This window comes from Chanodichthys erythropterus, chromosome 13 (genome assembly GCF_024489055.1).
Source record: "Chanodichthys erythropterus isolate Z2021 chromosome 13, ASM2448905v1, whole genome shotgun sequence".
Lineage (NCBI taxonomy): Eukaryota > Metazoa > Chordata > Actinopteri > Cypriniformes > Xenocyprididae > Chanodichthys > Chanodichthys erythropterus.
Genome location: NC_090233.1, coordinates 5,849,467 through 5,858,823, shown reverse-complemented (window position 1 = coordinate 5,858,823; position 9,357 = coordinate 5,849,467). Strand labels below are relative to the sequence as shown.

Sequence of the window (9,357 nt, the reverse complement as noted above, 5' to 3'; positions counted from 1 at the left end):
GCAGCGAATATATAGGCCTTCTATCGATTGATCTTGACTTTATACCCGCCGCGCCCGTAACGTTCCTTAAGGTCATCTCTATACAGCCCGCCAATTGAATTGCAACGCTTCCTGTTCCCGCACAGTTTAAAATCTGGTGGGCAGACGTTAAGAAGCTCAAGAATGGCAGCTGAAGATTCAAGGTATTTGACTTTTATTTCAAATATCAGTAATGGACTATTATTGCGGCTATTGTGTAGCTATTGAGATATAATCAATTAAACTGTTAATTTCTTGCTAGATGATACTTTTTGTCAAGCCATTGAGATATATAATAAAACGTACGTTGATTTTGTTAACAATCATTAGTGAACAACAGCATCTTGAATGTAGGCCTACATAGGCTAACGGCCTTTCTTTTAGTTTGGTTTTACAAAATCTATATCTCATTTTTGTTTGTGGCTAAATAAGACAGCATTAACGTTTATTCAGGGTCATGGTCAATTTATTTTTCAGTAAGAAAATGAATCACTGATAGGAAATAATTGTTATCGCATGTTATCAAATAAAATAATTAACCATACACAATGCCGTGCCAAAATACTGTACTTGCGATATTTAACGTCACTTTTCGTGACACATTACTGGTGACATAGGCGATAGGCCTACTGCAACTTTCAGCACTATAGGCGACGAGGCCTTTTCTGCTTAAATATTGTTTTGATCTATCATGTGGTTTATTTGCTCGAATGAAATATTTAAACCATAAACATTAAAGTGATAAACAACGAACCAAAAAAACGTACACTTCCTTTAATTGTTTAAATGATCACAATTAGAAAGTAAATGCTTTAAACGAGATCTGCTGACTCTGAATTACTTTTTTTTTTTTTTTTTTCAGCTTGTTGGTGTTTAAACTTAAAGGGGTCATGAACTGGCTTTTTAAAATAAAAAATATTGTGGGTGGTCTGTAGTCCACTTATGACGTTTGCTTGGTTTTTACATTCAAAAACGTCAAAATGAATAAGTAATAGGCTATTTTCTACCCTGGTTTTGGGCCTAGCTCCTGAAACGCTTTTAATGGGCGTGCCACATTCAATATTTGCAGGTAAACGCCCACTGCTATGATTGGATAACAGTTTTGCTTATGAGATTCATGTAATGCTCGAATCAGTGGGCGGGGCTAAACAGGCAGTAGGCGTTGATCATCTTCTGCTGTGTTTGATGCCCTTTGACGTCATACATCCCCACTTTGGAAAACTTGTCCTTCTCTGTGCTTGCTGTCAGTAAAAGCTTTTATTTGACTAACAAGGAGTGTTTTCAGTTCTGAAATTTTCAGGATTTTCTTATAAATCAATTTCTCAGTTCATCACCCATTTAACACAATTTAAGGTAATTACTGTGCTGTACATGTGATCTTATTCCATACCTTTTATTTGTATATTTTTCCCCATTTCAGCAGTAACACACGATTGGAACAAGCAGCTAGGTTCCTAGAAATGGCCAATAATTTGCTGCTAAACCCTCCCTCTACATCTTTGTCTCAAGTGCCATCTACTGCACAACCACTGGCTTCCACACCAGCAACAAGCAGATGTTTAACATCATCCTCATCTCCCATGTCCTGCTCTTCAAACCTTTGCACACCCTCTCTCTTCAGCCCCTCTACTGTGCATACAGCATCCGCTCTCCAGTCAGCATCTCTATTACACACTGGCACACCTGTAAACATGCACACTGGGCCAGCCCTTAGTAGACTCTTTCAACCATATGTAAATATAAGGTCCTCAAGAGCTCGTCACAGGTTAGGCCCTTCTGCATGGGAGCATGAATTCTATTGCATGGCAAGTCCATCATGCAATAATTTACCCACACCAGAGGAAAACAGTATTTTAAAATTAAGTGGTCTTGGGAAAAAAAAAGTCAGATTTGAGGATATGAACGGATCCTTTGCAGATTTTACCAAAAAAATTGGAGAGGTGTTCCCTGCATTAAAGCGAGCAGGTCCATTTAAAATAATGCGTACAGCCAGGGGTCGTCAATTGGTTGACATACCAATGCCACCAGAAGGGTACAGTATCCCATATCTTAGACTGGAAAGTGGCCTAAACAAAGCGGTTGCTTATATTGTACCAATTCAAAACAGCATTCCTCTTGTACGTCAGGAAGATACGGCAGAGGTAACTGTAATAAAGTTTATTTTATAAAAAAAATTTTTTTTAGAGTGAAATAATGAATCACTTTGTATAACATCACAAATTAAAGCTAATAATATAGTTATCTTTTTTTTTTTTTTTTTTTCCTTTTTGTACAAATACAATTATTTGAAATGTGATCTGTTCTGTGTTTTCAGAATGTTGTAATGGAAAGGTGTAATATTTGTTGCTGTGAGGTGCCCCTGCATAGGCTTCAAGAGCATGTTAATCTATGCAGCAACAGGTGTGTATAACTGCACCAGAGTAAAGTTGCCTATTCAACACTTACTGTAGTAACATTTAATTAGCTTACTAGATCAAGGCTGCTACAGTACATTTTATGTATAGGCAGAATGTTTTTTTACTTATACCAAATAACGCATTTTTGCTTCTTTTTAAGATCATCTGCTCAAGGCGATGCAAATGGAGGGTAATATGAAAGAAATTGACAGCCTCTGTACATTAAATTGTATTGCTTTCTTAATGATATGTTTTGTTTCATAGGAAAGCAACAAATGATCGTTGTCCAGCTTTTAAAATTCGTGTGGCTTTGTTGCTTGACCACAGTATGGCGACATTTAATAGCAATTTTGGTAAATTAACATAATTTGATATTCACAAAATATTTTATTTGTAAGACTGTGGGATGCTTTATTAACAGGCATTACCATTTTTCAGCCACAGAAATGAAAAGGATAGACATTGCTTGTGACATGCCTGAGGCAGACCTAAAAGATCTGCTCTGGAAGACTTTTCCTGGACTGAATCATAGAGACTTTGACTTCTGTCGAGTTGACCGATTCAGACGTGTGTTGGCTCTCAGTTCAAACACTTTATCCTCAGTGTCCATTCGTAAAGAGCTGGGCCGGTCCGCTCTTTACATAAGGCCAAAGGTAAGTAGTTGTTATCAAGCATGCTTTTTTTATCCTACATCTGTATCCTACAAGTGTATATGTAAAGTACAGTTACCCTTACAACAAGCAGATGTGAAACATTTGTTCATGTTTTTTACTTTATCAGTACACCCACTGGAACACTTGATTTCAAAACGTTAGTGTTAGCCAATTTACTTACAGAACGAGTTTATTTTCTGTATTGTATTCATATACATTTATTTTACAAGTATGATTTAATGACCATTTACTAGCATTAGTTTAAAGTCCCTGTGAACTGGAAGTTGCGTTTTTTTCTCCAGTGCTGTGACGTATTTTCCAGTGAAAGGGAATATTGAACAGAGGATTTTACTCTAGCGCTCCTACTCTCCATCTCTGCTCATAGCAGACAAGCGGTCTGAGGAGTGGTTAAGCGTTTTCAACCCAAGCCGTCAAACCAACGTCATTAGAAAAGGAATGCCATTCCAGACCGGAAGTAACTTTTCAGATTTTGATTAAAGATTACCACGGCAAAACATTTTTTCTGTGTATTAACTTGCAAGGATTAACTTACACAAGACTAGTAATATGCACTTACATACTAAACTGGGTCATTTTTGATTTCATGTCGACTTTAATAAACAAGCAAGATTCTAAAGCACACCTTGCAATGAAAATAGTAAATATTTTAATTGTAATAAAATGTAATAAAATACACCAATAATGTAACCTGGTTAAAACCAGACCATTCTCAGTAGTAACTGAGTTATGGTCTGGCAAAGCTCCATTAATAACAAATTTCCAAAGGGGCGTCACCAACGGACGTCGCTCAAATGCCTCTGGGTGCAATTGGATAGACCTAAAACCAATCAGAGTGATTGTCATTGCGTAAAGCCCGCCCCAACGTTTATGATTGGTGCCGCGATTTCGACGGATTAGAAATGGGCTTGAATGAGCTCTTTGCCAGACTACTTGCAGAGCAAATCTAAATTTGCTGGAAGTTTGCCTGGGTTTTACCAGGCTACCAATAATGTCTACACATTCACCAATATGAAATGTTGTGCTATAATGGCGACCACAGATACTTTTAGTTGTAAAAAACATGTTGTCTTTGTTAAATAGAAGCCCCTGGAATTGTCTGAGGACAGCGTCTCTTCAAATACATCAGTAAGCCATTTTTGTGCCTTAACGGATATCATGATGTGAGAGCAAATGCTTTCTTCCTTATGTTGATGTATATTTCACTTAAGGTTGGTGACATTTCATCTGAGGGGTCTGAAGAAAAAGAAAATCTGCAGGTGGATCCTGAGGAGGAGGAAGACATTATACCTGTAAGTTTTGTACATATGAAATTACTTGGTCAATTTTGCAACTACATCATACTGAATGATTGTATATATCTTAAACCTAAAGCATTTAGATTAGGGATTTCAGATTATCAGAGCCGGGATTAGAACTCATATCTCATGTCTCTGGTATGTTCCTGTTTAGTATCAACTATCTCATGTATTGCAGAAATCTCCAGTGGGAGATTTTAGCAGTGCCATATCTTCCGTCTGTATCTGCAATAAAGCTCTGTCCCACACACATAACTACGGTTTAAAATTGACACTAAGCGCTGCTGAAGAACTGTTACCTTCAAGAACTTCTTCTCACTAGAGGATCTATAGCTTACCTATTTTATTTGTCAGAGAAATCTAATACATTGGCAACCCACCCAAAAAGAGTCCATCAATACAGTATTAACTATTTACTCTTGTGTGCACCTCACCTAAGGTTGGTGACAATGTGTCTGAGGAGGAGGATGACATTTTCCCTGTAAGTTTTATAAATATTAAACGTGATCCAAAGTATTTTGAGAAATTTGCAACTACATCATACAGTATTAACTATTTACTCTTTGTGCACTTCACCTAAGGTTGTTGTCTTTGCATCTGAGGAGGAAGGACTAGAAAGTGTGCAGGTGGAGCCTGAGGAGGAGGAAGGACTAGAAAGTGTGCAGGTGGAGCCTGAGGAGGAGGAAGGACTAGAAAGTGTGCAGGTGGATCCTGAGGAGGAAGGACTAGAAAGTGTGCAGGTGGATCCTGAGGAGGAGGAAGGACTAGAAAGTGTGCAGGTGGAGCCTGAGGAGGAGGAAGGCATTTCCCCTGTACATTTTATTATACATATTAAACTTGAACCAAAGTACCTTGTGAATTTTGCAACTACATCAGAGTATTATACAGTAATAACTAATGATTTTTACAACAGAAGTGAATCAATCAAAACTAACTTTAGCTGGACAATAACTTTATTTTAGAGCTGCTGTAAAGCCTAAACAATCTGTTACTGTAAGTTGGCTTGAGAGAGTCAACTTACTGAAATCCTATTTAAACTTATTATTATTCTGCTTCTTCTGACCCTAAATTTTCTGACTCAAACCCCTCCTAGAGCTTTAACTCCCCCCCCCCCCCCCCAGTTTCCTATCACTGTAAATCTGTTTTAAAACAATCTATATTGTTAAATAAGTCAAGTCATCTTTATGTATATAGCACTTTTATTAACTATATTCTCTTTTTGTACATCTCACCTAAGGTAGTTGACTTGGTGTGTCCCTGGTTTTACCATACCAAATGCTTTTTTCTGACCTGTATTTTTAATGGAGACATTATAGTTTTTTGATTTCTGATTGTCTGCCTGTTCATGTGAAGGTCATCAATGAAAGTTACATTTTGCCACAAGGTCATCATGCTGGTGGTGAAACGGTAAGCATAGCATTGTAATCCTGCAGATAATCTTGCTAGCAATATGTATTTCACTTCACTTCAATATATAACTATAATCTACAACTACATTTCTGGATAGAATAGATTGATGGAGCACTAACCAGTTATTCAATAACACACTGAGAGTCAGTTTAAATATGTTATAGTCATATTTTGTGTCATATCATATTTTGTTCCTTTAAATGGTTGTATTATGAGGTTGGTTGTCTGTTTGCCACCATGTTGCATTTATACAAATTATATCACTGTTTAACAGGAGAGTATAGAGGAAAGGAGGCGACTCATTCAAGAGCAAAATTCAGCCTATGAAGAGTCATTGCTCTTTGACCAACAGAGGGTAAATTCAGTTCCAAAAAACAACACAATAGAAGTTCCTGGGCAAAGTTATTTAACCACAGTGATGACATGTATTTTACAGCTGGAAAATGAGAGAAGAAGGGAAAGAATTGAGGAGAGACGACTACAGGCAAGTTCAGATAATCAACTGTGATCTATGAGCAGCATTTCTTAAAGTCGTTATGAAATAAAAATGTACCCTAGTTACTTTGTAAGATCACATTACTAAGTCTTGTAGTGAACAATTAATCTGTGCAAGTTAATACATAGAGAAAAAAATGTCTTTGTCATGGTAGTCTTAAAATAAAACCAGAACATTTGCTTCCACTCTGGAATTGAGTTGAATATCCCTAAACAATCCTCTCGAACCGTCTGCTATGAGCGAGGGATGGAGTAGGTGTGACAAAAATAAACCATTCCCTCTATCCCATGATAATTGAGGCTACAAATAAAAAGATAATGTTGTTTTGGGATGAGCAGTGAACAGAGTGTCCATTTATTTGATTAATTGAAAAATTATTTTATAATGTGCCATTACATTAGAACAAGAAAGTAAGCTTGTATTTGTTTTGTATGTAAAGAATTTCACTGAAGTAAATAATAAAAGACTGTTGTTACACAGGTTATCAGTGAGAGGAGGGAACTAGCTGCAAGTTTCCCTTCAGAGGGTGGAATCACCTTCCAATTCCATTACCCTGACGGCTCTCGAACACGCAGAGATTTTCAGCTGCACAACAACATACAAGTAAAAAGAAAAGACGTACCAGCCATATATGCATCTGTATTGTTGTGAGTTTTATGATTTTTAAGTTTTCAATTGCTGCTTGTCCTCCTTTCCTAGAATCTTATATGCTATGCAGGAGCTGTAGGGTCTGCAACTGAATTTCTCTGCCTGAGATCGCATAATCCAGATTTGGCCATAAGAACCTCATCAACTGGTAGTATAGCAGACTACATCACCCAATCAACTACCTTTTTTGTTCAATGGGTTGGACCTGAACAGGTAATTTCTACATTTGTTTCTTTTTGGACTGCAAACTGTGATTATTTAAAGGGGTGATAAACTGAGAAATAAACTTTTCCTTGAGCTTTTGACATTTAATATGTCATAGTACTATAAGAATATCCTATACATTTGAGAACTGAAAACGTTCCTTGTTAGTCCAATAAAAGCTTTTATTGACACCAGGCACAGCAAATGACAGGTTTTTCACAGTGGGGATCTATGAGGTCAAAGCAAGAATGTCAAACCCCTCCTCCTCCGCAGAAGATTAACACCTACTTCAACACTGCCTGTATAGCCCTGCCCACCAATTCACGCATTACATGAAACTCATTATAATATGCAAAACTGTTATCCAATCATAGCAGTGGGCGTTTACCTGCAAATCTTGAATGCGGCACGCCCATTAAAAGTGTTTGAGGAGCTAGGCTCAAAACCAGGGTAGAGAATAGCCATTTTGACATTTTTGAATGTTGAAACCAAGCGAACGTCATAAGTTGACCTCAGACAACAATATAAAAAAATTACAAAAGCCAGGTAATGACCCCTTTAACATTAACTTTTAAAATAGCCAACACCCACAACTTTAATCAGTACTATACGGTTATCCGGATCACACCTGATAGATGACCTACCCCTAACCCCGCCCCTAAACCTACCCGTCACTGTGTGGTCCAGATAACCGCATAGTACCCTTTAATCTGCTTTAACTAATAAATGTTGTAATTGATTTAGACATGTTGAAGTCTTTTAGGAATGCCTTTTGTAAACTTTTAGAATTTGCATTGTAGACATAAAAGAGAGAATACTTTCAGATAAAGAATACAAGATGAGCAAAAGCTCTCTTGCATGGCCTTACAACATTAAAAACAGATTAAACATGCACTGTTCAAAGATGGTTTTTCAACTTCTGTTTAGCACAAAAGGGTAATAAATATATTAGTCTGTGCGCCTGTTTTAGTTTTTTTTCCAAACGTGAAATTGCTAAAGTTGAAGTAACATTAATTTTAAGTAGTGTTTGTGTAATGCACTCTAATTTACATAGTGCATATTTATATACCGTTTACAGTTTGATGAAACTATGAGTTGCTTAAATGAAGCCCTAGTCTACAGGTCTATAATATAAAGTAAGCACAAAATGGTGACTTTATTACATTATCACTTTAAATAATGATGCTGCAACAGTGAATAATAGTGAAAAACAGGCATCCATTCAGTTCTCTCTACACAGCTCAATCACGTTTTCTCTCACACACAGTTTTTAACTACTGCTTTAGAGTAAGCCAATGCTTTCATTTTGCTTTAAACAGGAGTCTTATGACGATGTAACACCTGCTGGTGTCATCTCAGCAGAAGCAACAGCTGCAGTTCCTCCCGCCTCAACAGTTCCCTCTGGGCTTCTTCAAACCTCCACAGCCAACTATGTTATGTCTGCATCCACCAGCACAACAGCCACTGATACTAGGTAACGTTTTTATTTTTTTATTAACATAACCATAATTGAATGCCCTCTCTCTACGTATTCTATGTGTTTATTAGTAGTGCCAATTTTCACTTATGCATTCTTTTCCACTGTATGGTGTTTTATGAAGCCAAAAGCTTGAGTGTTTGTAGAAGTTTATGGCTATATCTCTGGCCTGATGCAAATTTAAATGTGCATAGCTGTCAGGCATTTTTATATTTGTAAAAAGGTTGAGTTTGATTTACGTATTTAAGATGCTGATAATATGGCTATATCACCAGACAGGGATGGCTCCCCCCAAAATGCAGTATTTTTATTGTACATTTTTCGAATAACAAACCTCTTTTAATTAGAACAGTTGCATTGCCTTTTTCCCCAACAACATTCCGTATGTTAATTAGTATGTATTAGCATATGTATGCCAGCTTGGATATCATTGCTGTGATTACTTTGTTTTCCAGTCATGACTTGAGGGGATTGTTGTTAGATCTACAATCAGCGGCTGAACTGGCTGAGCCTGGACCCACGTCCAATTGTGTAAATGTGGTAAGGTCCAATGTTCTGGAAAGTGCCATGAGGACCTTCAGGAGGCGGGCCTTTAATCCATTAAAACGGTTGGATGTGGTGTTTGTTGACACTTGTGGAACTGGGGAGGGCTCAGTCGATAATGGTGGACCTAACCGGGAGTTTATGAGGCTCCTCATGAAAGCAGTCCTGGCGTCACAGTACTTTGTGGGGCCCCAGA

General features: G+C 37.4%; 1 long non-coding RNA gene across 1 annotated transcript; it reads left to right on the top strand.

The window, feature by feature from the left end:
- The first annotated feature begins 2,370 nt into the window (after positions 1 to 2,370).
- LOC137034630 (uncharacterized) lies at positions 2,371 to 2,899 on the top strand. Its single transcript, XR_010896962.1, has 4 exons — positions 2,371 to 2,418; positions 2,575 to 2,604; positions 2,679 to 2,767; positions 2,853 to 2,899. It is a non-coding gene; the product is annotated as an uncharacterized lncRNA (long non-coding RNA).
- The last annotated feature ends 6,458 nt before the right edge of the window (positions 2,900 to 9,357 follow it).